The sequence below is a fragment of the Halichoerus grypus genome, chromosome 12 (genome assembly GCF_964656455.1).
Source record: "Halichoerus grypus chromosome 12, mHalGry1.hap1.1, whole genome shotgun sequence".
In the NCBI taxonomy this organism is placed as follows: Eukaryota; Metazoa; Chordata; class Mammalia; order Carnivora; family Phocidae; genus Halichoerus; species Halichoerus grypus.
In genome coordinates this window covers 9,647,885-9,675,074 of record NC_135723.1, presented here as the reverse complement: position 1 = coordinate 9,675,074, position 27,190 = coordinate 9,647,885, and the positions used below count along the sequence as shown (strand labels likewise).

Below are 27,190 nucleotides of genomic sequence, written 5' to 3'. Positions count from 1 at the left end.
CACCTCCTGACATGAATTTACAAATCCCATTTAAAACATCTATAAAGAAACATAAAAGAAATGACAGAAGGTAGAACCTGCTTTTGAATAGGAACAATTTGCTAGAGTCTGGGAGAAATTTCTACTAACCACAGTGTGAATGTAGACTGAGAAACACACCCATGGCCTCTGAAGGGGAAGAACCAGAGCTCCCAGGAAATACGTGGGAAGAGGGTTCAGCTCCTCACCTCTCTCTACTTATACTCCAAAGTTTCTGGGTTGGCAGCATTCAGGAAATAGGCTGGCCAGCCCACACTGGGTGAGTCCTGAACAGCCACTCTCCCTTCCCCATCCAGAAGCTCTTTTTCTATATCCATTTGGAGACTACTATCCTAGTACGTAAACCCTGCAATAATTAGAGGCAAGACGGGCACTGGCAACAATTGACTGCAAGAAGTAAAATCATGTAGAGAAAAACGATTTGGACATTTCATTGTTTATAGGAATAACTTATTGCCTATGGAAACCAAGAGCAATGGGAATAAGGAGACATTATGCTGAGAAAGAAATGGAAGAAATTTAGATACGGAGAGATTTCAAGGAAACCTGAAAATACAATAGCAGAACTGCCATTTAGCTCAGGAGAAAAAGAGCAGAATTAACACAGCAGAAAAGCTGAATTCATAATGAGGAAGTTACAGTCATGACTTGACAGAGTTGAAAAAAGACAAAAATGCATCATGTTCCAATTCCATTCACCAACATTTACAGGCAAAAATTTTATATTACAAGAAAGAAAAACAAATAGAAATCAGGTCCCCAAGAAGGTATACATATAAAGAACAATGAATTCCCAAAGACAATGGAATAATAACAATGACTTCCTGAGAAACAAAGACTGTGCCCCAAGAAATCCAAGAACAGCCAAACCGTGCGAACAAAGGAGGAACTGTAAGTTTGGAGATCATATATTATTATATTATATAACCCTCATAGCGTTCCTGAAACATTATTTGAAGATACACTACACCTTATCAAAAAATAAACCCAAATTCCCTAGAAATAATGGCATATTTGGACTGACAGCATGCATGGAGGTCAATTAAACTAGTTAGACCTAAATTACTATTATTTATACAGTTACCAAATGAATGGAAACATCTAGTACTTTTTAAAAATAATATATAAAATATTTAAATTTATAATATGGCCTAAAATTCCAGAAAACTAAACATAAAATGTGTGTAAAACCAAGTGGAGGGACTCATTCATCATAACTGAGGTAAAAATACTGCTTTTTGTCTTGATGTTGACAGAGAAATTAATAGAATTAAAAGCATGAATCAAATTCACTAAAGGAAGTAAACGCAAACAAGCCTTTGCCATAGGAACAACATCCTATGAACTAACATAATAAATGTGAAGGATTTAGACTCTCATAGTGCGGTAGCTAGGCTCCAAAGATGGCCCTCAGTAAACCACACCTCCTCATCTTCACAGACCTGTCACTCGAATCTGGGCTGGCCCTATAAATCACTTCTCCCAACAGAATGAGGCAGAATTCATGCTGTGGCAGTTCCACGCCTCAGCTTGAAAGAGGCCCGGCAGCTTCCAGTTCAGCACTCTTGGGAGCCCTAAGCTGCCATATAAGAAGTATGGTTACCCTGCTGGAGAGACTTCATAAAAAGACCATGTGAAGTGACCACTTGGTGAAGGAGAGGTCTGAGACTAGATGGAGATAGACAGATAGGTAGACAGACAGACATCGATGCCCCATTGTCCCAACATCCCATTTGAGCCCAGCTGTCCCTACCAACACACTAGCCATGTGAACGAGCAACCACAGATATGCTAGTCTAGGTGAGCCGCCAGATGACTGCAGTACCAGAACACCCACGGAGCAGAAGGACCATCCATGAATCACGACAGATAATAAATGGTTCCAGTTTGAAGACACCAGTTTTGAGATGCTTTGTTATGCAGGAATAGAAAACCAAAACATCCTTTAAAAGCTTTTCTGAAAGGATTTTAAAAACTCTGTAAAATATACGTTATTTTTAAGAACAATTTAAAAAGCAATGAAAGGCTTAAAAATAGAAGAATGAAGACATAGTCAAACAAAAACAAAGCAGAGTGGAAATATTCAAAGAGTAGATTCAAGGCAAAAAGCCTTAAACTGAGTCAAAGACAGACAAAAATATAACAGCTATGATCAGCAGTAGCAAATAACGTTAACACTAAAATATATAAAGCCAAAAACTACTAAAAATAAAAAAATTAAAAAGTATGAAACCAAAATGTCATTTTCCATCCTTAACAAATCCAATGAACAAAAAAAAAAAAAACAAGAACCAAGATTTTGAGTCATTTTTTACCTTGCAAGGTTCAGTGTGTGTGCACATGTGCACACATATCTGTGAATACATATTTGAACATACTGAGACTTTTCAGTGTCTAGCAGGTGGCATTCATTTCATAAGGCTTCATGAGACTGACATAAATTTTCTCCTGTTTCCACTGTCCAGTCCTGTGACTACCTCCTGGAGAATAAATCTGTCCAACTCTTGGGAGGACAAAACAAGCATAGATCAGCAATTAGGTATCTTAAACCAATTCATATGAACCACAGTGGAAATTCACCTTACACTACTGCAAGTGGCTATTACCCTTAATTTTGAAGATTAAGATTTAGGTAAAATTTGAACTGGGTTTCAAATTAAGAAAATGAAAGAACTTAATATCAGCTGAATGCCATTTTCAATAAGAATAAAACAAACTGGGGGCGCCTGGGTGGCTCAGTTGGTTAAGGGTCTGCCTTCAGCTCAGGTCTTGATCCCAGGGTCCTGGGATCAAGTCCTACATTGGGGGGGGTCCCTGCTCTGCAGGAAGTCTGCTTCTCCCTCTTCCTCTGCTCCTCCCCCCGCTCATTCTCTCTCTCAAATAAATAAATAAAATCTTAAAAAAAAAAGAATAAAACAAACTGAAAAGGTTAAGTTGTCCAATCATTCAACCAACATATATTTGCCAACTGCACTCAAAATACCAGGCACCAGGCTACGCCGCTGGAAATACAGCAGAGAACAACAAAGACAGGTGGTTTGTGGACCTTACACTGCAGTGGGAGGAGATAAACAATAATAAGATTAATTTAGTTAGTGATAAATACATTGGAAAAAACAGAGTGTCAAGAGAATGAGAGGACAAGCCACAGACTGGGAGAAAAATATTTGCAAAACACATATTTTATGATAAAGAACTATTACCCAAAATACACAAAGAACTCCTAAAAATCAACAATAGGAAAATAAACCTAATTAAAAGCTGGGGAAAAAATCTGAACAAATATCTCTTAAAAGAAGATGTAGAGATGGCATATAAGCATGCGCAAAGACAGTCAATGTCATCTGTCATCAGGGAACTACAATTAAAACAATCAGATACCATCATGCACCTATACTCACTACTAACTACAACCACAAAATTCCAAAACACCACCACCACCAAATGTTGGATGTGCAGCAACCACTGATGGTGAGAATATGCAAAATGGTACATCCCCTTTGAAAACAGTTTGGCAGCGGCTTACAAAACTAACCTACCTACCTACCTAAACAAACAAACAAACGTCTGTGATGTGTGAAAATCAATAAAGGGAAACCTCACTAAAATGGGGTCAGGAGGTTCGGCAGGGGTAGCTCTTCTGCCCCATCACTCTTCCTCAAATGCAAATTCAAGAGGAAGAGACGGACCTTGCAGGTGGATACACTTTACCCTCCCAGCGGGAAAGAAGAAAGGTTTTCCTTCCACACCACCACTGGATCCCGCCCACCACAGCCCAGCCAAGGAGGAGCCGACCCCAACTCCGTGTTTATCACAGCCCTCCCAAGTTCCCATTTGCCATTGCTTTCTATGAAAGACTGTACTTCTCCTCTGTTCTCAGGGCTTCCCTATGGTTTTGACATAGTTTACCTGGACGCATATGGCAATTCTTTGCTATTCCCCCCCCAAAAAAATCTTTTGCTGGTGAAAATAACTGGCAGTTTTCTTTTTAAGGTTAACACATGCTAGAATATAAAAGGAAGAAAGAGCAATTTTAGCTGTGGCGTGAGGGAAGGCCTCTCTGCCAAGGCAACATTTGAGTGGAGAGTGAAGGAGTAATGTGAAAACCAGAGGAGGGGCAAGTGAAGCAGGCTAAGGCCCTGAGGCAGCCACCAACTTGGTAGGTTCAGGAAAAGGAAAGCAGGCTAGTATGCTGAGGGCCGGCCAGTGGGCAGGGTCTTCCTCATGTAGATCTTTTTAGGGTATCCTAGAGAGTGGATTTGATTCCAATGAGATCCTGCTAGAGACTTCAATTAGGAGATGCTATAGTCTGGCCTGCCTTTTCTTTCTTCTTTCTTTTTTTTTTAAAATATTTCTCTAAAAGGGGCAGGAATGGAAGAAGGAAACCAGTGAAAAAGCTCCTGTGGTAGTCCACACTGAAGATGAGGGCAGCTTGGACAGGCTGGTAGCAGCGAAGATGTGAAGAAGTGAAAAGACACGAAGTATGAAGCAGAGCTAAGGGGATTTGCTGACCAACTGGATATTGGAGGACCAGTGAAGGACAAGGCAGAGTGATTTCACAGAATTTATCATTATGATCCTTAAACCTCCCTTACAATATTTTGAGCATTCAAAATTACCATGCAGTTAGACTTTAGAAATGATAAAGAGTTGTGGCAGAAAGCTTTAAATAATAAACCATGATTTCTAAATCTGATTACTCATGAGGTCTTATCTGTTTGAAAAATATACAAGGCCATTCTCTTGCAGATTTGAAAACATTAACAAGAAAATAGTGTTTTCTGGCATCAAAACCTTTATATAATGGACTCTGATTCATAACCATTTTGCAAGTGAATATGGTAAGGCAAACCCTAGTAAACATTTACTTCAGCATTTCTATTAAAAGCCTCCATTTTAGAAAAAGAAAGTATATAGGAGAATAAAACAATTTGGTATCAGTGATTAGAAATGGAATCTGGGAGGACTGTGGTTGAACATCCTTCCCTGAAACTCTCCCTTCATTTTCACAGACTGTTTTCTTTTTACCTCTCTGGTCAGTCCTCTTAAGTTCCTTATTGAAATCTATACCCTCTATCTGTTCTATATTGTCTCTCATTCTGTGTTATGGGCCGAATTGTGCGCTCTGCCCCCCAGTCATATGTTGAAGCCCTAATGCCCAATACCTCAGAATATAACCATGTTTGAGGATAAGGTCTTTAAAGAGGTAATAATGTTACAAAGAGGTCTTTATGGGAGGCTCTAATCTGATAATGACTCCCTTATAAGAGGAAATTTGGACAGAGACATGCAGACAAACAGGGGAAAGACCATGCAAAGACAAACAGAGGCGTCCCATCTGGAAGCAGACAAGAGGGCTCAAAAGAAACCAAACCTGATGATACCTTGATCTTGGATACCTACCCTCCAGAAATGTGAGGGAATAGGGGTACCTGAGTGGCTCAGTCGGTTAAGCGTCTGCCTTCAGCTCAGGTCATGATCCCAGGGTCCTGGGATCGAGCCCCGCATTGGGCTCCCTGCTCGCCTGCTTCTCCCTCTCCCTCTGCCTGCCACTCTGCCTACTTGTGCTCTCTCTCTGTGTCAAATAAATAAATTAAAAAAAAAAAAAATCTTTAAAAAAAAAAGAAATGTGAGGGAATATATTTTGTTCAAGCCACCCAGTCTGTTGCATTTTGTTATGACAGCCCTAGTAAACTAAAACACTCCATATACTCTCTTCCGCCCCACTCTGTCCCCACTCTAAATTTCACCTAAGATCATACTCAAAGGCTTGAATTTGGATCAACTAAGATGATTCCCGAATCTCTGTATCTAGGTGACGCATCCCTAACGGCAAAACCAACTTTAGTTTAGTGCTTTAAACTAAGTCTCTATTACATACACATGTGCCCAAGTCTGCTCCTTCCCCCATCCTTCTCTACTCTATGCCTGCTCTCCTTCCTGCATTCCCTACAGTGGTGGATGGAACCACCCCAGGCCCTAAGTACGCTACCTGGGAATCATCCTCATAATAACAAAACAAAAAAAGCTACCATATATTTATTAAACATGTAGGAGCTTTACATACACCCTCTTAAAGCAACTAGAACCTTTGTATACTGCTGGTGGAATGTAAGTTAGTAAAAGCACCATGGAGAACTGTTTGGCAGTATCTAGTGAAGTACACATTTACATATCCAGTAACTCAGCAATCCTACTCCGAGATACATGTATCATAGAAAAACATACATGCATATACCAGAAAGCACATACAAAAATTCATAGCTACGTTATTTATAATAGCCCCCAAACAAAAATGTCCATCAACAGCAGAATGGACAACAACAAGACAACCTCATATATTCATATAATGACACATGATACAGCAATGAAAATGAACAAGTGAGAATAAACCTTAGAAACACAATATTGAGCAAGAGAAGTCTGAATTCCGGATGTTGCACATTGAATAATTCTCTGTACATAAAATGTTTTTCTGCTCCAAAATTGCTTTGTTTTTTTTAAATTTTAAAATTGTGGTAAAAATATAACACAGTGACATCACTAAGATGGCAGAGTAAGAGACCCCAGTCTCCTTCCCCAACACGGAACAATTAGACAGCTCTCCATGAACAAAAATAGCTGTAGGAGAGCTCAGGAGTTAACTTAAAAGGCTTCAGCAACAGAGTGGACGAAAAAGCCTGAGAATAACTGTACAAAAATGGGAAGAAGAAAGTTTCATTTTGCTCACATCATCCCGTCCCCCAGGCCAGCACTGCTCAGTGCCAAGAGGAACTTTCCCGTGGGACAGAGTTCTCTTTGCAAGGAAAAGGAAAGCGAGGTGAACACTAGCTTCCCCAGCCTTTCAGAGGACCCGTTCCAGTGTTACTCTGCCCAGAGACCAGCAAAGCTGACGTGAACGGAGAGAGCTAGAACAAGGAAAAGGGCAGGCCTACCAAGAGCGGCCATGCAGCAGAAGCGACAGTGCCCAGTGGCCTGCTCTGCAGAGGGCCCCAGCAGCCCTCACCTCTGAGGACAACAGGCCTTGTGGGTACTACGGACGCCATCAGCTCGCATCATGAGGACCTCAGCTCGGACAATACCAGCAGGCTTGTCCATAGGGTACATCAGCAAGCTTTCACCACTGAGAAAACCAACAGCTGCCACAGCTACAACGGGTTCCCTCCAGATCCTGCCACGGAGATTTTCATCCACAGGTTTTCACATTCACAGACAACTGCCTGCAGTCCTTCTTGCTTCCTCGCCCACCTTCCCGCTGGAGACCGGGATCTGCCCTGGCAGCTAGCTCTGGCCACGTACACAAGCAGCCGCCAGCCTAGGCCCCTGCAGCAGACCTTCACCACTGTGCCAACCCTTGCAGCCACGCACGTGTGAGCCGGCAGCTAAGGACCCCACGGCTGCCTGTGTGCCCAGATACGGCTCTGACTCCAGTCACTGGCCTGCACAGCTCGACATACACGTAGCTAGACCCCGCAGCTGTGCACCTGCGAGCTGCTGGCCCCAACCTATCAAAGGCCTCCAACATCATGTGTGTGCTTGCAGCAAGCCCCAGAAGCCACACAAGTGTACAGTGACGGTCCAGGTCCCTAAAGCTACTCTGGCCCCCAGAGCAGGCCCTGGGACTCCTGTCGTCAGCCTGCACCATCATGCATACTTAAGAAAGACCCCTGTAGCTGCTGGCCTTGACCTGATACTGGCCCCCAAAGCGGCTAGGCCCTGCAGACTCACAAAGAAATACTGACAGCCAGTTCTCTAGAACCCTGCTGCTGAACCCCTGGCCTTGGCACTGCACATGTTACCTGCCACTGACCCTGCCCACACAGGCCCCTGCAGCCACCCCCCACGGCCAGCCAACTCCAGGCCCCACGCTGCCTGCCCTGGGACCCTCCCCACACAGGTCCCTGCAGCCACCCCCCACGGCCAGCCAACTCCAGGCCCCACGCTGCCTGCCCTGGGACCCTCCCCACACAGGCCCCTGCAGCCACCCCCCACGGCCAGCCAACTCCAGGCCCCACGCCGCCTGCCCTGGGACCCTCCCCACACAGGCCCCTGCAGCCACCCCCCACGGCCAGCCAACTCCAGGCCCCACGCCGCCTGCCCTGGGACCCTCCCCACACAGGCCCCTGCAGCCACCCCCCACGGCCAGCCAACTCCAGGCCCCCACGCTGCCTGCCCTGGGACCTACACGTTGTGCCCAGAGGTGCCGCTGAGGACCTCAACAGCCCCTGTAGAAACTGCGGACCCCATCGACCTCTAACCAAGGGTATCAGTTGTTGATGTAGTGGAAACCTGCTGCTTGAGCTGACAAGTCACCACATATCCCGCGGCCCAGAGCTGCCACACACCGCTGCACCACTAGACCCAGGTTCACAGCACACTCTGATGTGCCCCACCTCCAGGTGAAGGTCTTCCCGTCCGAAGTCAGTCCATAAAATGTGGAAGAAGTGACTGCTTCTTTAAAATACACAGATAACTACAGCGATCACAAAGAAACAAGGAAATTAGTGAAAAATGGGCAAAGGATACAAATAGACATTTTTCGAAAGAAAACATCCAGATGACCAACAGACACATGAAACGATGCTCAGTATCAGCCATCATCAGGGAAATACAAATCAAAACTACACTGAGATATCACCTCACACCTGTCAGAATGGCTAAAATTAACAAGTCAGGAAACGACAGATGTTGGCGGGGATGCAGAGAAAGGGGAACCTTCTTACACTGTTGGTGGGAATGCAAACTGGTGCAGCCACTCTGGAGAACAGCATGGAAGTTCCTCAAGAAGTTAAAAGTAGAGCTACTCTATGACCCTGCAATTGCACCACTGGGTATTTGCCCAGAGTATACAAAAATACTCATTCGAAGGGATACATGCACACTGATGTTTACAGCAGCATTACCAACAATAGCCAAATTATGGAAAGAGCCCAAATGCCCACTGACTTATGAATGGATAAAGAAATGTGGTATATGTATATAATGGAATATTTTCATCCATAAAAGAAGAATGAAATCTTGCCATTAGCAGTGACATGGATGGATAGAGAGTATTATGCTAAGTCAGAGAAAGACAAATACCATATGATTTCACTCATATGTGGAATTTAAGAAACAGAACAACAATCACTGAGGGAAAAAAGAGAGAGGCAAACCAAGAAACAGATTCCTTTTTTTTTTAAGATTTTTTTTTTTTCAGAGAGAACGAAAGCAAGAGAAATTACAGAGGGAGAGGGAGAAGCAGACTCGCTGCTGAGTGGAGAGCCTGACGTGGGCTCGATCCCAGGACCCTAAGATCATGAACTAAGCCAAAGGCAGACACTTAACCAACTGAGCCACCTAGGTGCCCCAAGAAACAGATTCTTAACTACAGAGAACAAACTGATGGTTACCAGAGGGAAGGTGGGGGGGGGGGGGTTGGTTTAAATAGATGATGGGAATTAAGAAGTATACTTGTGATGAGCACCAGGTGTTGTATGGAAGTGTTGAATCACTAAATTGGACACCTGAAACTAATATTACACTGTATGTTAACTAACTGGAATTTAAATTAAAACTATTAAAAAAACAAAACAAAACAAAGAAATAAGGAGATATGACACCACAAAAAGATCACAATAAACTTCCAGTAACTGACCTCCTCAAAATGAAGATAAAGAAATTGCCTTACAGGGGCACCTGGGTGGCTCAGTCGTTAAGCATCTGCCTTCGGCTCAGGTCATGATCCCAGGGTCCTGGGATTGAGCCCCGCATCGGGCTCCCTGCTCAGCCGGGAGTCTGCTTCTCCCTCTCCCACTCCCCCTGCTTGCGTTCCATCTCTCGCTCTTGCTGTCTCTCTTTCAAATAAATAAATAAATAAATAAATAAATAAATAAATAAGAAATTGCCTTACAAAACTTTTAAAAAACTGTTATAGTCAGCTATAAGAAAACACAGATAAACAACTTAATAAAATCAGGAAAACAATACAAGAACAAAATGAGAACAACAGAGAGATGAAAAAAAAAATATAAAAAAGAACTAAACAGAAATTTGGGAGCTTAAGAAGTGGCTGAAATGACAAATTCAATACCTTCAGCAACAGAGTCAGACAGAAGAATCAGTATACTCAATGATAAATCATTTGAAATTATCCAATCAGTGGAATAAAAAGAAAAGAGTCAAAAAGAATGAAGAAAGCATGCAGAATGTATGGGACGCCATTAAGAGAAATAAATGATGCATATGGGGGCTCCTGGGTGGCTCAGTCTGTTAATCATCTGCCTTTGGCTCAGGTCATTACCCCACGGTCCTGGGATCAAGCCCCATGTCAGGCTCCCTGCTCAGCAGGGAGTTTGCTGCTCCCTCTCCCTCTGCTCCCTGACCCCTGCTGATGCTCACTCACTGCCACGCTCTCTCATATAAAGAAATAAATAAATGATGCATATGGAAGTCCAGAAAAAGAAGAGAGGAAGAAAGGGCAGAAAGTTTTTTTAAAGATATAATGGCTAAAAACTTTCCAAAATGGAGAGACATTTGGATATCTAAGTTCATGAAGCTCACAGATCTCTAAACAATTCAATGCAAAGATACCTTCTCAAAGACACATTATAACACAGTGTTCAAAATTAGGACACAAAGAGAGAATCTTGAGAGCAGCTAGAGAAAAGATGCTTGTCACTTACAAGGGAACCCCACAGGATATTAGTGGCTTTCTAAGCCAAAATTTTATACTTTGAAAGAGAACAGGATGATATACTCAAAGTGCTGAAAGAAAAAAAAAAAATGACCAAGAATACTTTTTCCAGTAAAGCTTCCTTCAGAAGAAGGAGAGGTAAAGATGTTCTCAGACAAAAGAAAAGCTGAGGGAGTTACTCATCCTGAGATCTACATTACCAATAATGTTGAACAAGATTTTCAAGCTAAAAAGTCAGGATGCTGAGTAGTAACATGAAACACACAGTAAAGTTAAGTTTACAGTCAAACTCAGAAAACTCCAATAGTGTAATACAGTGGTTTGTAAATCACTTAACTCCAGTATAAAGGACAGAAGTATTAAAAATAACTAGAGGTATAATAATTTGTTAATAGATACACAATATGAAAAGATGTAAATCATCAAAACAAAAACACAAAATGTAGGGAGAGTAAAAGGGTAGAGCTTTTTGTATGCAATTAAAATTATGTTGCAATGTTTAAAATAGACTGATAAATATCTGTAAAATATATTATGGAAGCCCAGATATCCATCAACAAATGAATAAAGAAGAGGTGGTGTATATATACAATGGAATATTACTCAGCCATCAAAAAGAATGGAACCTTGCCATCTGCAATGACGTGAATGGAACTAGAGGGTATTACACTAAGCAAAATAAGTCAGTCAGAGAAAGACAAATACCATATGATTTCACTCATATGTGGAATTTAAGAAACAAAACAGATGAACATAGGGGAAGGCAAAGAAAAATAAAATAAGATAAAAACAGAGAGGGAGGCAACCCATAAAAGACTCTTAACTACAGGGAACAAACTGAGGGTTGCTGGAGGGGTGGTGGAAGGGGGGATGGGGTAATTGGGTGAGGGGCATTAAGGAGGGCACTTGCTGTAATGAGCACTGGGTGTTATATGCAACTGATGAATCACTAAATTCTACCCCTGAAACTAATAATACACTATACGTTAACTAAGTTGAATTAAAAAAAAAAAAAAGATATGTTATGGAAGGCTCATGGAAACCACAAGCAAAAACCTACATAGCTAAAAGATTTAATAAAGGGAGCCAAAGTATACCACTACAGAAAGTTATCAATTCAGAAGGAAGACAACAAGAGAGAAAGAAAGGAACAAAGGAACTACAAACAACCAGAAAAAAAATTAGTAAGATGGCATTATTAATAACCACCTACAAATATTACTTTAAATATAAATGGGTTAGATTCTCCAATCAAAAGAATAGAGGGTCTATATGCATAAAAGTAAGACACAACTATATGCTGCCTACAATACACTCCTTAATACTTAAGGACACACATAGTCTCAATGTGAAAAGATGGAAAAAGATATTTCAACACAAATGGAAACCAAAAAAGAACAGATAGCTAACCTTATTATCACACAAAATTAACTTTAAGTCAAAACTGTAACAAGAAACAAAGATCATTACATAATGATAAAGGGGTCATTTAATCAAGAGGATATAACAACTGTAAATATATATATGCACTCAACATTGGAGTACTTAATACAGAAGACATATATAACAGATATGAAGGATGAAGCAGACAACAATGCAATAACAGTAGGGGACTTTATAATCCCACTTTATAATGGATAGATGATCCAGACAGTAAATTAATTGGGAAACTTGGGACTCAAACTATACTTTAGGCCAAATGGACCTACCAGACATTTACAGAACATACCAACCAACAGCAGCAGCATATACCTTCTTTTCATAGGCACATGGGACATCCTCAAAAATGGATCATATGTTAGGTCACAAAACAATTCTTACCATATTTTAAAAAGATTGAAATCGTACCAATCTGACCATAATGCTATGAAACTGAAAGTCAATAAAAGGAGGAAACCTGGAAAATTCACAAATGTGTAGAAATTAAACAACACACTCCTGCAGAACAAATGGGTGGTAATAATAATAAAAAAAAAAATTAACTTGAAACAAATAAAAAAGTAAACATAACAATGAATCATGGAACACTACATCAAAAACTAATGATGTAACGTATGGTGATTAACATAACATAAAGAAAGAAAAAGTAAACATAACATACTACATTTATGGAATGCAGCAAAAGCAGTTGTAATTGGGAGGTTTATAGCAATAAATGCTATATTAAGAAAAAGCTCCCAAATAAACAACCTAACTGTATACCTCAAGGAATTACAAGAAGAACAAAGCCCATGTTAGCAGAAGGAAAGAAATAACAAAGATCAGAGCAGAAATAAATGAAATTGAAACAAATATAACAATAGAAAGGCACAACAAAACTACAAGCTGGTTTCTCTACGAGGTAAACAAAATTGACAAAACTTTAGCAGAATAACCAACAAAAAGAGAAGACTCAAATAAATAAAACTAGAAATGGAAGAGGAAACACTACAACTGATACTACAGAAATATATATGATCATAAAGACTTCCACGAACAATTATATACCAAAAAATTATACTATAAAAGAAATAAAATTTCCTAGAAGCACATAATCTACCAAGAATGAATCAGAAAAAAAAAAAAAAATCTGAATAGACCCATTATGAGTAGAGATTGAATAAGCAATCAAAAACCTCCCAAAACGGAAAACCCCAGGACCAGATGGCTCAACTGGCAAATTCTACCAGAAAGAAAGAAAAATTAATGTCAACCCTTCTCAAACTCTTCCAAAAAACTGAAGAGGAGGGAACACTTCAAATCTCATTCTATAAAGCCAGTATTACCGTGATTCCAAAGCCACATAAGGGTACTACAAGAAAACTGTAGACCAATACCCCAATGAATAAACATGCAATAATTCTCAGCAAAATATTAGCAAACTGAATTTAAGAACATGCTAAATGGATTATACACTATGACCAAGAAGGATTTATCCCTGGATGCAAGGATGGATTCAGCATATGAAAATCAGGAAGTATAATACATCACATTAATGGATGAAATATAAAAGTCACATGATCATATCAATAGATGTAGAAGAAGCATTTCACAAAATACAACATCTTTTCATGATAAAAATGCTCAACAGATTGGTTATAGAAAGCACACACCTCAACATAATAAAGGCCATATACAACAAACCCACAGCTACCATCATACTCAAAAGTGAAAAACAGAAAGCTTTTCTTCTATGGAACAAATAATCCTAAAATTTGTATGGAACCAGAAAAGACCCCGCATAGCCAGAGGAATGTTGAAAAAGAAAAGCAAAGCTGGCGGCATCACAATTCCGGACTTCCAGCTCTACTACAAAGCTGTCATCATCAAGACAGTATGGTACTGGCACAAAAACAGACACATAGATCAATGGAACAGAATAGAGAGCCCACAAATGGACCCTCAACTCTATGGTCAACTCATCTTTGACAAAGCAGGAAAGAATGTCCAATGGAAAAAAGACAGTCTCTTCAACAAATGGTGTTGGGAAAATTGGACAGCCACATGCAGAAGAATGAAACTGGACCATTTCCTTACAGCACACACAAAAATAGACTCCAAATGGTTGAAAGACCTCAATGTGAGACAGGAGTCCATCAAAATCCTAAAGGAGAACACAGGCAGCAACCTCTTCGACCTCAGCCGCAGCAACTTCTTCCTAGAAACATCGCCAAAGGCAAGGGAAGCAAGGGCAAAAATGAACTATTGGGACTTCATCAAGATAAAAAGCTTTTGCAAAGCAAAGGAAACAGTCAACAAAACCAAAAGACAACCGACAGAATGGGAGAAGATATTTGCAAACGACATATCAGATAAAGGGCTAGTATCCAAAATCTATAAAGAACTCATCAAACTCAACACCCAAAGAACAAAGAATCCAATCAAGAAATGGGCAGAAGACATGAACAGACATTTTTCCAAAGAAGACATCCAAACGGCCAACAGACACATGAAAAAGTGTTCAATATCGCTCGGCATCAGGGAAATCCAAATCAAAACCTCAATGAGATACCACCTCACACCAGTCAGAATGGCTAAAATTAACAAGTCAGGAAATGACAGATGTTGGCGGGGATGCGGAGAAAGGGGAACCCTCCTACACTGTTGGTGGGAATGCAAGCTGGTGCAGCCACTCTGGAAAACAGTATGGAGGTTCCTCAAAAAGTTGAAAATAGAGCTACCATATGATCCAGCAATTGCACTCCTGGGTATTTACCCCAAAGATACAAAAGTAGGGACCCGAAAGGCTACGTGCACCCCGATGTTTATAGCAGCAATGTCCACAATAGCCAAACTGTGGAAAGAGCCAAGATGTCCATCAACAGATGAATGGATAAAGAAGATGTGGTATATATATACAATGGAATATTATGCAGCCATCAAAAGGAATGAGATCTTGCCATTTGCAACGACGTGGATGGAACTGGAGGGTATTATGCTGAGCGAAATAAGTCAAACAGAGAAAGACATGTATCATATGACCTCACTGATATGAGGAATTCTTAATCTCAGGAAATAAACTGAGGGTTGCTGGAGTGGGGGGTGTGGTGGGAGGGATGGGGTGACTGGGTGATGGACACTGGGGAGGGTATGTGTTCTGGTAAGCGCTGTGAATTGTGCAAGACTGTTGAATCTCAGATCTGTACCTCTGAAACAAATAATGCAATATATGTTAAGAAAGAAAAAAAGAAGAAGAAGAATGTAGCAGGAGGGGAAGAATGAAGGGGGGGAAATCGGAGGGGGAGAAGAACCATGAGAGACGATGGACTCTGAAAAACAAACTGAGGGTTCTAGAGGGGAGGGGGGTGGGAGGATGGGTTAGCCTGGTGATGGGTATTGAGGAGGGCACGTTCTGCATGGAGCACTGGGTGTTATGCACAAACAATGAATCATGGAACACTATATCTAAAACTAATGATGTAATGTATGGGGATTAACATAACAATAAAAAAAAAGGAAAAAAAAAAAAGAAAAGAAAGCTTTTCTTCTAAGATCAGGAACAAGACAAGGATACCCACTATAACCAGTCATATTCTACATATTACTAGGAGACCAAAACAGAACAATTAGGCAGGAAAAGGAAATAAAAAGCATCCAAGTCAAAAAAGAAGAAGTAAAATTGTTGTTATTTGCAGATAACATGATTTTTTTATATAGAAAACTGCAAAGATTCAACCCCAAAACTGCTGGAACTAGTTAAAAATTCAGTGAGTTTCAGGGTATAAAATCAACACAGAAAACCAGTTACATTTCGCACTAATAATTAAACAACCAAAAAAAAATAAAAACCTATCCCATTAACAATAGCTTTAAAAAAAACAAAATACCAAAAAATAAATTTAGCAAAGACGGGAAAGAGCTATAAAATGAAAACTGTAAGACTTTCTTAAAAGAAATCAAAGAAGAAACAAATGGAAAGACATCCCATATTCATAAACTGAAATAATATCATTAATTGTCCATACTACACAAAGCCATCTATACATTCAACTTAATCACTATCAAAATCCCAATGGCATTCTTCACAGAAACAGAAAACACAATCTTAAAATTTGTGTGGAAATGCATAAGACCTTGAATAGTCAAAGCAATCCTGAGAAAGAAGAACAAAAACAGAGGAATTATATTTCCTGATTTTGAACTGTATTACAGATCTATAGTAACTAAAACAATATGGTTTGGTATAAAAATAGACACATAGACCAAGAAAATAGAACAGAGAGCCGAGAATTAATACCCAACATATAGAGTCAAATAATACACTATAAGGGAGCCAAGAACACTCAATGGAGAAAGTATAGTCTCTTCAACAAATATTGCTGAGAAAACTGGATAAACACAGCAGAACAATGAAACTGGACTCCTAATTTATAAAACTCAAAAAAATTAACTCAAAATATATCAAAGACTGAAACATAAGACTTGATACCACAAAACGCCCAGAAAAAAACATAGGGAAATAGCTCCTTGACATGGGTCTTGGAAATGGTTTTTTGCATGTGATACCAAAAGCAAAACAACATAACCAAAAATCAACAAGTTGGACTATATCAAACTTAAAAGCTTCTGGACAGCAAAAGAAACAATCAATAAAATGAAAAGGCAATCTACATAATGGCAGGAAATTTTTGCAAACAGCAGAATACACATTATTCTCAAATGCACATGGAACATTCTCAAGGATAATTTGTATGTGAGGCCACAAAATGAGTCTCAATAAATTTAAGAAGATGGATGAAATAATACATCTTTTCCAACAACAATGGTATGAAGCTAGAAATCAATTACAAAGAAAAAACAAAAACATGTGGAGATTAAACAACACTATCAACAATCAATGGGTCAATGAAATCAAACAGGAAATAAAAAAATATCTTGAGACAAATGAAAATGAAAACACATTTCAAAATCTATGGAACACAAAAAAGCAGTTCTAACAGGGAAATTTATAATGATACAGCCCTTACCCACCTAAAGAAACAAGAAAATCTCTAATAAATAATCAACTTTATACCTAAAGAATGAAAAAAAAAGGAGAAAAAACAAAGCACAAAGTTAGTAGAGGGAAGGAAATAATAAAGATTAGAGTGTAAATAAATGAAATAGAGACTAAAAAAAAAATAGAGAAGACTGATGAAACTAAGAGCTGATTCTCTGAAAAGATAAAACTGATAACCCTTTAGCCAACTCATCAAGAAAACGAGTGGTTCCAAATAAATAACATGAGAAAAGAAAGTTATAATTGATACCACAGAAATACAAAGGATCAAAAGAGACTACTATGAAGAGTTATATGCCAACACATTGGAAAACCTAGAAGAAATGGATAAATTCCTAGAAACATACAAACTTCCATGTCTGAATCATTAAGAATTAGAAAATCTGAATAGATTGGTAATTAAATTGAATCAATAATTAAAAAACAAAACAAAACAAAACAATCAAAAACCTCCCAGCAAACAAGTCTAGGACCAGACAGCTTCACAGGTAAATTCTACCAAACATTTAAAGAAAAGTTAATAACTATCCTTCTCAAACTATTCCAAAAAATTTAAGAAGGAATGCTTCTAAATACATTCTATGAGGCCAGCATTACCCTGATACTAACCCAGACAAAAACACTACAAAAAAAAGAAAATTACAGACCAATATCCCTGATGAACATAGATGCAAAAATCCTCAACAAAATATAAGCAAAATGAATTTAAAAAATACATCAAAAGCATTATATACCATGATCAAGTGGGATTTATTCCAGGGATGTAAGGACAGTTCAATATTCACAAATCAATCAATGTAATTCACCCCACTAACAAAATGAAAGACAAAAACCATACTATCATCTCAATAGATGCAGACAAAACAGCATTTGACAAAATTCAACATAAATTTATGATAAAAACTCTCAACAAAGTGGGTATAGAGGAAACATGCCTCAACATAATAAAGGCAATATATGACAAACACACAGCTAATATCATACTGCTCAGTGAAAATCTGAACATTCTTCCTATAAGATGGGGAAGTCTCCTCAATAAATGGTGTTGGAAAAACTGGACTGTTAAATGCAAAAGAATGAAACTGGACTATTTTCTTATACCATATACATAAATAAACCCCAAATGGATTAAAGACCTGATATCATAAAACTCCTAGAAGAAAATACAGTAGTTAACTCTTTGACATTGATCTTAGCAACATTTTTTCAGATATGTCTCCTCAGGCAAGAACATTAAAAGGGGCTACATTGAACTAAAAAGTTTATTGCACAGCAAAAGAAATCATCAACAAAATGAAAAAGCAACCTATTTGCAAATGATATATCTGATAAGGAATTAACATCCAAAATATATTAAAAAAACTCATACATCCCAATATTAAAAAAAAAAAATCCAATTAAAAAATGGGCAGTGGACCTGAATAGACATTTTTCCAAAGAAGACATGGAGATGGCCTACAGACACATAAAACAATACCCAACATCACTAATCATCAGGGAAATGCAAATCAAAACCTCAATGAGATCACCTCACACCTGTCAGGATGGCTATCATCAAATAAGCAAATAAATAACAAGTGTTGGTGAGAATGTGGAGAAAAGAGACACACATGGACTGTTGGTGAGAATGTAAACTGGTGCAGCCACTATGGAAAACTGTATGGAGGTTCCTCAAAAAATTAAAAGTAGAAAATACCATACAATCCAGCAATTCCTCTTCTGGGTATTTATCCAAAGAAAATGAAAACACTAATGCAACAAGACACAGGCATCCCTATGTTCACTGTAGCATTATTTACAATAGGCCAGGTATGGCAGCAACCTAGGTCCACTGATGGATAAATAGGTAAAGAAGATGTGGTAAATTTACACAACAGAACATCACTCAGCCATAAAAAGGAATGAAATCTTGCCATTCACAACAATATGAACTGACCTAGAGGGTGTTATGCTAAGTGAAATAAGTCAGACAGAGAAAGACAAATGCTGTATGATTTCATTTATATGTAGAATCCAAAGAACGAAACAAATGAACAAACAAAACAGAAACACACTCATAGAGAAAAAAATGGTGTTTGCTGGAGTGGGGGAGGGGTGATGGTGGTGGTGACAGACCAAATTGGTGAAGAAGATTAAGAGGTACAATATTCCAGTTATAAAATAAACACAGGAAGTAATGTACAGCATAGGGAATATAGTTAATAATATTGTAAGAACTCTGTATACTGACAGACGGTAACGAGATATTGTAGTGACCATTTTGTAATGTATATAAATAGTAAATCACTGTTATACACCTGAACTAGTACAACACTGTATGTCAATTATTCTTCAATAAAAATATAAATCCTAAAAAGTTAAATTAAATTTAAAAAATAAGGTAAAATAATAAAAATTTAAAAGGCAAAAAACAAAGAAGATAAAATTGAGGACAGTAGTATTTCTGATGGGGAGGTAAAATTTTACCTCTACCATCTTAGAGTCTCCAGCTGGGCCTGAGAATTAAACTGACTAGTTAAAAGACAGATTAACAGGAGAAAAGCATACAAATCTTATAAAATAACTAAGATATATGGCAAACATAAAGGAAAATAGGAATTATTTTAACAAGGTCTCTTTGTACAGAGTACTCAGTCTCAACTCCTGACTTTGGTGATAAGAATGTCTGCTCCCTGCATAGGGAGGGCATCTTTCATTTGGAAGGTCAGAGCACCCTTCTTTGTACCTGCTGTTTTTCCAGTGCCTTTAGCTAAAAATAATCCTTATGCCAGAGTGGCATATTCTTAGGTGGCATATTCTGCCACTCTTCAATAGTATTCTAGGTTCTCACATTGTTCTTACATTAGGTGATCCATTCATAGAAATCCGTAACTTATATATGTGATACATAGGTTCTTTTGCATGTATTTTAATGTATATGAAAAACACATCTTTAAAATATAAAACAGGGGAGCCTGGGTGGCTCAATCGGTTAAGCAGCTGCCTTCGGCTCAGGTCATGATCCTGGGATCCTGGGATCGAGCCCCGCATCGGGCTCCCTCCTCCACGGGGAGCCTGCTTCTCCCTCTGCCTCTCTCTCGCTCATGAATAAAAAATAAAAATCTTTAAAAATAAAAATATAAAATAATACTATATTACCTCTGAGCCAAACATATAATAAATGTCCAAGAAATATTAACTATATTCAATGTGAGAGGAAAGTTCCTACATAATAGTAGAATTCAATCATGGTCTCTATAAAATAGGACCTATTTTTTAAGGATAAAAAGGAACCTGAGGAAATGGATAAAAATGTTCAGAACTTCTAGGTGATGAGAGGCAGAGTTAACTTTTTCTGGATCTTCATATTTATCTGTACTTTCAAATCTTCTGCATTAAGCATGCTTAAATTACTAAGAGTGACAACAGAACCAAACAGAATAGTCAATAAATAACAATGTCTCATGCACATTATGCACTTAAATATCTGTCATAATATAAAGAAAAATAAATATCTCATTTTTTAAATATTATCAAACTACTAAATGGCTTTGCTGCACCATTTTATCCCAGCAAAGTCACTCGAAGACCAAGACAGGATATATTCTAAAGGTCCCTTGTGCGCCTCTGCATGGCTTATTAAGAGTTTAGCTAATTCCTCATTTGGTTAGTTAGCATATCCCAAAGATACTGCAGAAACACAGCAGTCGGACTACATACCTACTCAATTCTTCATTTAATCTCTCTGGGCCTATGAACTGTAAAGCCCCAACAGTTCTGCTATAAAGAATAATGGAAATATCATAAAAACAATCTGTAATCTGTAAAGGGCAAGGCAGTTGAGAGCTGCTCGTGTCATCCTATACATCTGAGTATCTTGGGGGTATAATCAGGTTTGTAACCCCAGTGACTATCAAAGAGTTTCTGAAACAAAAAAGACGTTCAATAATGGCTTCTTAAATAGAATTTTTAAACGTGCCTTCCTCCTCCCCCACCCAATGGTAGCTCTATCACTTCTGTTTTATAGATTATAAACCTCCAACGACTAAGATGGTTTTTGATAAAAATCAAAACTGTTGTTAAAATTCAGCTCTGGGTAAGCTTTTCTTCTGTCTCATGTGTGTTATATCTTCCTAACAATACTCTGTGTTTACCCACAAGTAGAAACTGTATTAACTTGTTTTGGGTTCAGCATAATACAATGTTTGGCAAATTAAGCATTTTAATACACAACAGGGATTCTTTATTTCTTGTTCCAAAAGTGAAAGCTCAATAGCTTTCAGGAAGAGTTGGCAGAAATTACCCTAAATACATAAAACTGCTGGTGATACTCCCGTAGGCAATTTGATGATAAGCCACTCTTTGTGTTATAAAAGAATGAACATAGCAACATGCTTTGTTCATAATTTCAGCCTGACGTAATCCTAAAGTTGAAGTGTATGATTTGTGACAAATGGACCTGAGTCAAGGACAAGATTTCCTTGATGAATAGGCTTTACTGAGTTAGTCACAGAGGGAGTAAATATACACAATTCAGTAATAGGGCTTATCTTCAGGATTTTTAAGGGCAGGCTTCCCATGACCACTCACATTCCAACCCAGTCCATGCTTTCCATAGCTGAACCATGGCATAAGTATTAGGCATTTTCTAAACTGCTGATAAACTGATGGAGTTGCTTGGTTGAAGGTAATTTTAAAGGTTAAAGGTTATAGGCCAAGTTTATTTTTCAACAGATATTACACTTTGTTTTTCTTCAACACCGTTTACACAAGAGTAGCCCTTCATATTTTTTTCTTCTCCAACACACATGCCACATGACATTTAAATGCACAAATACATGCCAGGCTATAGAGTAAGTAAGTGCATTCACAGTAACACCATCTCCTCCCCATGCTCAAGGAAACAAGTCGAAAAACTATTATAAAATTAAGTGTAAGTCTACCCTAATTTGTATTGTAAAAGTAAACTAATGACAAACTTAATCCAATTCCTAGATTTAACAAATTACCTGCTAAATATCTCATGACCATTCACTACTCTGAATTATAGGGGGATGATGTCACACGGGGAAAGTTAATTACACATGGGGGGGCAGGGAGTGCTACTGGTACACAGTTCAAGAGAATTTACCTGAAAAATCTTATCAAGGAATCTTACAATGAATTTGAATAAAGCCAGATGCTAATCAGTGGCTCACTTTTACCACTAGAATAAAATAATTAATGTACTGCTCTGCTGATTCCTTAATATTAAAAGCCCTTTAACAGATTTCTAAAACTTGCTATATTTCATGTTCATAGGGGAACCTACAATTCTAAGAACATGTTTCCAGAACCTTTTTTGGTGGGAGTTGGGAGGAACCACTCAAAACAGACAGTAATTCTTTCTACCACATGTACTTTATCAAAACTTACTGCTAATTCCTCTGCCAATTTCAAAGGGTTTGGGAAGACTCGAGTGGACCTGAGGGAACTGGAGAATCAGGCTAATCTAGAGACCGTCCAACGTTAAATCTTTCAGAATCAGATCCTTAGCACAAAGCGAGACAAACGCAAGGTGCAAACAGACTCAGTGGACTAAACACCTCACCCTTCGTTAGACACCAAGGAAGACTGATGTTTCCAAGTGGTAGAGTTATTACTTGGGTTGTGAACAAATACCTCCCCATTAACAGTTCCTTAGAACACTATTCTAGAAACTTCCGGTTTTACTAAAGAATTTCCATTAAAACTGGTTATTTTTTGTTAAAAATAATAAAATCAGTATTGTCAAAGAAGTGTTGGTTGATACAAAGGGAAATTAAGAATGGCTTCTCTCTAGTTTGTTTTATTCACTAGTTGAAGTTATGAAAACACAGCTATAATATATTTGTGGTTTATTTAGAGAAACATTCTGGCAAATTAGCAGTAAGTGTTACTTATTTGGAAATACTGATGTAACAGTAATTTTAAAAAACAAAAACTACTTCAAGAATTCAAGTCAAATTTTCATTCTGAATAAAATTTCAATTAACACAAACAATTTGGGCTAGACTATTACAACATCCAAGCAGTAGGGAGACATTTAATGAATAAACTTCCCTGTTAACACTTTGCCTAAGTAGACTTTTTCAGAGATACTGTGTTCTGGCTACATGAGGCTGGCTTTGTTTCCTTCAATAAATTAGAGAAGGGAAAAAGGGGCAGGGAATGTGACAATCACACTTAATCCACACCAGGCTGCCATCTGCCACTTTTCGTCCTTTGCTGGCTCATTGATTATTCATGAATTCACTACCTGAAAAGTGCTATATTTATCTTTACAGCCACAAAGCTGTCAATTCAGTTTCAAGCAAGCCTGTCTTTGTTTTCAATGAAATGCAGTTTGCACAGAAAAAGACCTCGTGTATATGACACCGCCCTGTGCTATAATACAAATACTAAAAAAAAACAAACACTGATATAAGTGAGTTTCCATGTCCCAGCCTGAGCCTTATTATTGTTTTTTTTAAGACTGTCACATCAAAAGAAAAATGAAGCAGTCTCAGCTTTTAGAGCCTCTGGCCTCTACGGATTTCCACAAAGGCCCTGAATCCTGCTCCCTGTATTTTGTTATCAATGGTCTTACTGTTTCCTTTTCTTTTATTCTTTTATACATGCTTGTTTCTGGCAAATTTACTCTGCTATTAACTTACCTGCTTAAAGCTACCTGAGTTCCAAGCACTGCTTCCCTGGGATGCATTACATCAGCTCTAGCTCAAAATCTGTCCTAGAGTTTCCTTTTCCCAGACAGTCATCTCCATGAAAGATTTCACAGGTCATTCAAATTTCAACTTGTTTGCCAGCATCTAAAGAAGATATATTTTTAAAAAGTTATAAAAAGAGACACTCAGCTTTTATCACAACCAGACAAGAAGATAGGGAAAACAAGCTTGCCTAAAGACATTTTAAATGCTTCCTTGATGGCTGTAAGCTTAAAACTATCACCACAAATCCATCATATTTTTCTGGAGGGAGAAAGATCAGAGGGAGAAGATAAATTAAAAATATACTTGCATCCTAAAAATTCCTTGACTAGCCTGAAGAATTAAAAAGCAAAGTGAAATCCACACTCCAAAATTACTGTCATTTAAAAGTTTGATAATAAATAATGCCAAAAATGTAAATTCAATTTAACTTTCCCTAGGTGTGCTCAACAATAATTTTGACATGAAAATTCAAAACAGGGGTGCCTGGGTGGCTCAGTCAGTTAAGTGTCTGTCTTTGACTCAGGTCATGATCCCAGTGTCCTGGGATCAAGCCCCACGTGACACTTTATGCTCAGCGGAAAGCCTGCTTCTCCCTCTCTCTCTGCCTGCCGCTCCCCCTGCTTGTGCTCTCTCTCTCTCTCTTTCTCTGTCAAATAAATGAATAAAGATATTTTTTAAAAAAAGAAAGTTCAAAACATGTGATAAAGGTTAAGAGTTAGTGACTGAGGGAAAAGACATAATCCGAAGTAAAAATAGCACTTCATAAATAGTTCCAACACGTGATGCATTCTTCCATGTTTTATTTCAATTTATCTTGTGAGGATCCCCAAACTTAAAAATTTCTTTATAATTCAAGAATGCTGTGATTAAGACCTATACCTCCATTAACAGAAAAATGAAGCAGAAAGAGCCCTTATACTTCAGAACTCCACCATGATGTAGGACTAGTCATCAAATTCCTAAAGTTATTAAAGCATGAGATCAATGTTTACACCTAAGAAAACAAAAGAAAAAAAAAAAAGGTTCAAATACAGGTTGAATGTTTTCATGATTTAAAAAAAAATTTTAATTGCAGAGACTTATTCATGTCAGTGTATAATTGTTTAATAGGATTATCTGTTCCCAGAAGTTCCTAGCTTATTTGTTCTTGACCCAATGCACCACCCTTTGTTCAGTCATCCAGAATAAAAACTTGGGCCTCTTCTAGCACCCTGTTTTCATTAGTCAGGACTAGGTAGAGCTGCATATAGCCATCTACAACAAGAACAAAAACAGATATAGGGGCGCCTGGGTGGCTCAGTCGTTAAGCATCTGCCTTCAGCTCAGGTCATGATCCCGGGGTCCTGGGATTGAGCCCCGCATCAGGCTCCCTGCTCCGCGGGAAGCCTGCTTCTCCCTCCCCCACTCCCCCTACTTGTGTTCCCTCTCTCACTGTGTCTCTCTCTCAAATAAATAAAATCTTAAAAAAAAAAAAAAAGCAGTATGCCTAATAAAGAGTTCAAAGGAATGGTCATATGGACACTCACTGGACTTCAGAGAAGAGTGGGTGAACTCTGAGAATTCAACAAAGAGAATACCTAAAAAAGAGCCAATCAGAACCAAAGAATACAATAACTAAAATGAAAAATACACTAGAGGGAATCAACAGCAGCTTAAAGGATGAAGAAGAATGGATAAGCGATCTGGAAGGCAGGGTTCACCTCTGTGACAACATCAAGAATAGTAACATTCATATTTATTGGGGTCCCAGAAGGAGAGGAGAGAGAGAAGAGGCAGAAAATTTATTTGAAGAAATAGTATATGACAACTTTCCTAATCTAGGGAAGGAAAGAGACATCTAGGTCCAGGAAGTAGAGAGAGACTCAAATAAGAAGAGCCCAAGGAGGTCAACACCAAAACTCATAATAGTTAAAATGACAAAAATTAAAGATAAAGAGAGAATCTAAACACCAGCCAGAGAAAAGAAAATACATACAAGGGAAACCTCATAAGGCTATCAGGCAAATTTTCAGAAGAAACACTGCAGTCCAGAAGAAAGTAGCACAATATATTCAAAACATTGAAAGGAAAAAAAAAACTTCAGCCAAAAAATGCTACCTGCCACAGATATCATTCAGAACTGAAGAAGAAATAAAAGACTTACCCAAATAAACAAAAGTTAAAAGTGAATTCATCATCACTACACAGCCCTAACAAGAGATGTTAAAGGGAATTCTTTAAGTGGAAAGAAAAGTCCATAACTATAAATAAGAAAATTATGAAAGGAAGAAATTTCAGTGGTAAAAGCAAATACATAGTAAAAGTACCAACCACTTGCAAAATTAGTATTAAGGTTAAATCAAAAAAGTAAAATCAATTATATCTACAAATATTAGTAAAGGGATACACAAAATTAAAAAGTATAAAATATTACATCATATACATAAAACATGGAGGGGGGAGTAAAAATATAGGGCTTCTAGAATGTATTCAAACTTAAGCAACCATCAACTTAATATAGACTGCTATATGCACAAGATGTTATATATGACCTTCATGGTAACCTCAAACCAAAAACCTATACTACAGACACAAAAATAAAGAGAAACAAATCCAAGCATTAACACTAAAGAAATCCATCAAACACAGGGAAGAGAGCAAGAGACAAAGAAAGAACAGAGAAGAACTACAAGACCAACCAGAAAACAATTAACAAAATGGAAATAAGTACAAACCTATCAATAATTACTTTAAATCTAAATGGACCATACACTCTAATCAAAATACATGGGGTAACTGAATGGGTAAAAAAAACAAGATCCATTTATAAGCTTCCTGCCTACAAGATACTCACTTCAGACCTAAAGGCATATACAAATTAAAAGTGAAGGGATGGATATTCCATGCAAATAGAACAACAAAATGCTGGGATAGCAATACTCACATCAAACAAAATAAACTGTAAAACAAAGACTGCAACAAGAGACAAAAAAGTTCATAACATAATGATAAAGGAATCAATTCAATAAGAGGATATTACAACTGTAACTATCTCTGCACCCAACATAGGAGCACCTAAATATATAATCCATGTGTTAACAGATAAAAAGGAAGAAACTGGCAGTAATCCGGTAACAGTAAGGGATGTTAACACCCCACTTACATTAGGGATAGATCATTCAGATAGTAACACATTAAGGAAACAGTGGCTTTGAATGATATATTAAACCAGTTGGGGTTAACAGATAATAAAGAATATCCCATCCAGAAATAGCAGAATACACAGTCTTTAAGGTAAACATGGAACATGTT

At 38.1% G+C, this 27,190-nt stretch overlaps 1 protein-coding gene across 14 annotated transcripts in view; it reads right to left on the bottom strand.

The window, feature by feature from the left end:
- The window catches only part of COA1 (cytochrome c oxidase assembly factor 1), a 107,120-nt gene that overhangs the window by 16,233 nt on the left and 63,697 nt on the right, over window positions 1–27,190 (bottom strand). For 5 of the 14 annotated variants that reach the window (XM_036079927.2, XM_078059959.1, XM_078059952.1 and 2 more), the window contains one exon: window positions 23,846–23,998. The exons of 7 other annotated variants lie outside the window; for them this stretch is intronic. The gene's annotated coding sequence lies outside the window, so the exon portion shown is untranslated. Of the gene's footprint in view, window positions 1–5,442; window positions 5,467–23,845; window positions 23,999–24,778; window positions 24,874–27,190 lie in introns of those variants that run through there. 2 more of the 14 variants (XM_078059955.1, XM_078059958.1) reach the window with 2 other exon arrangements.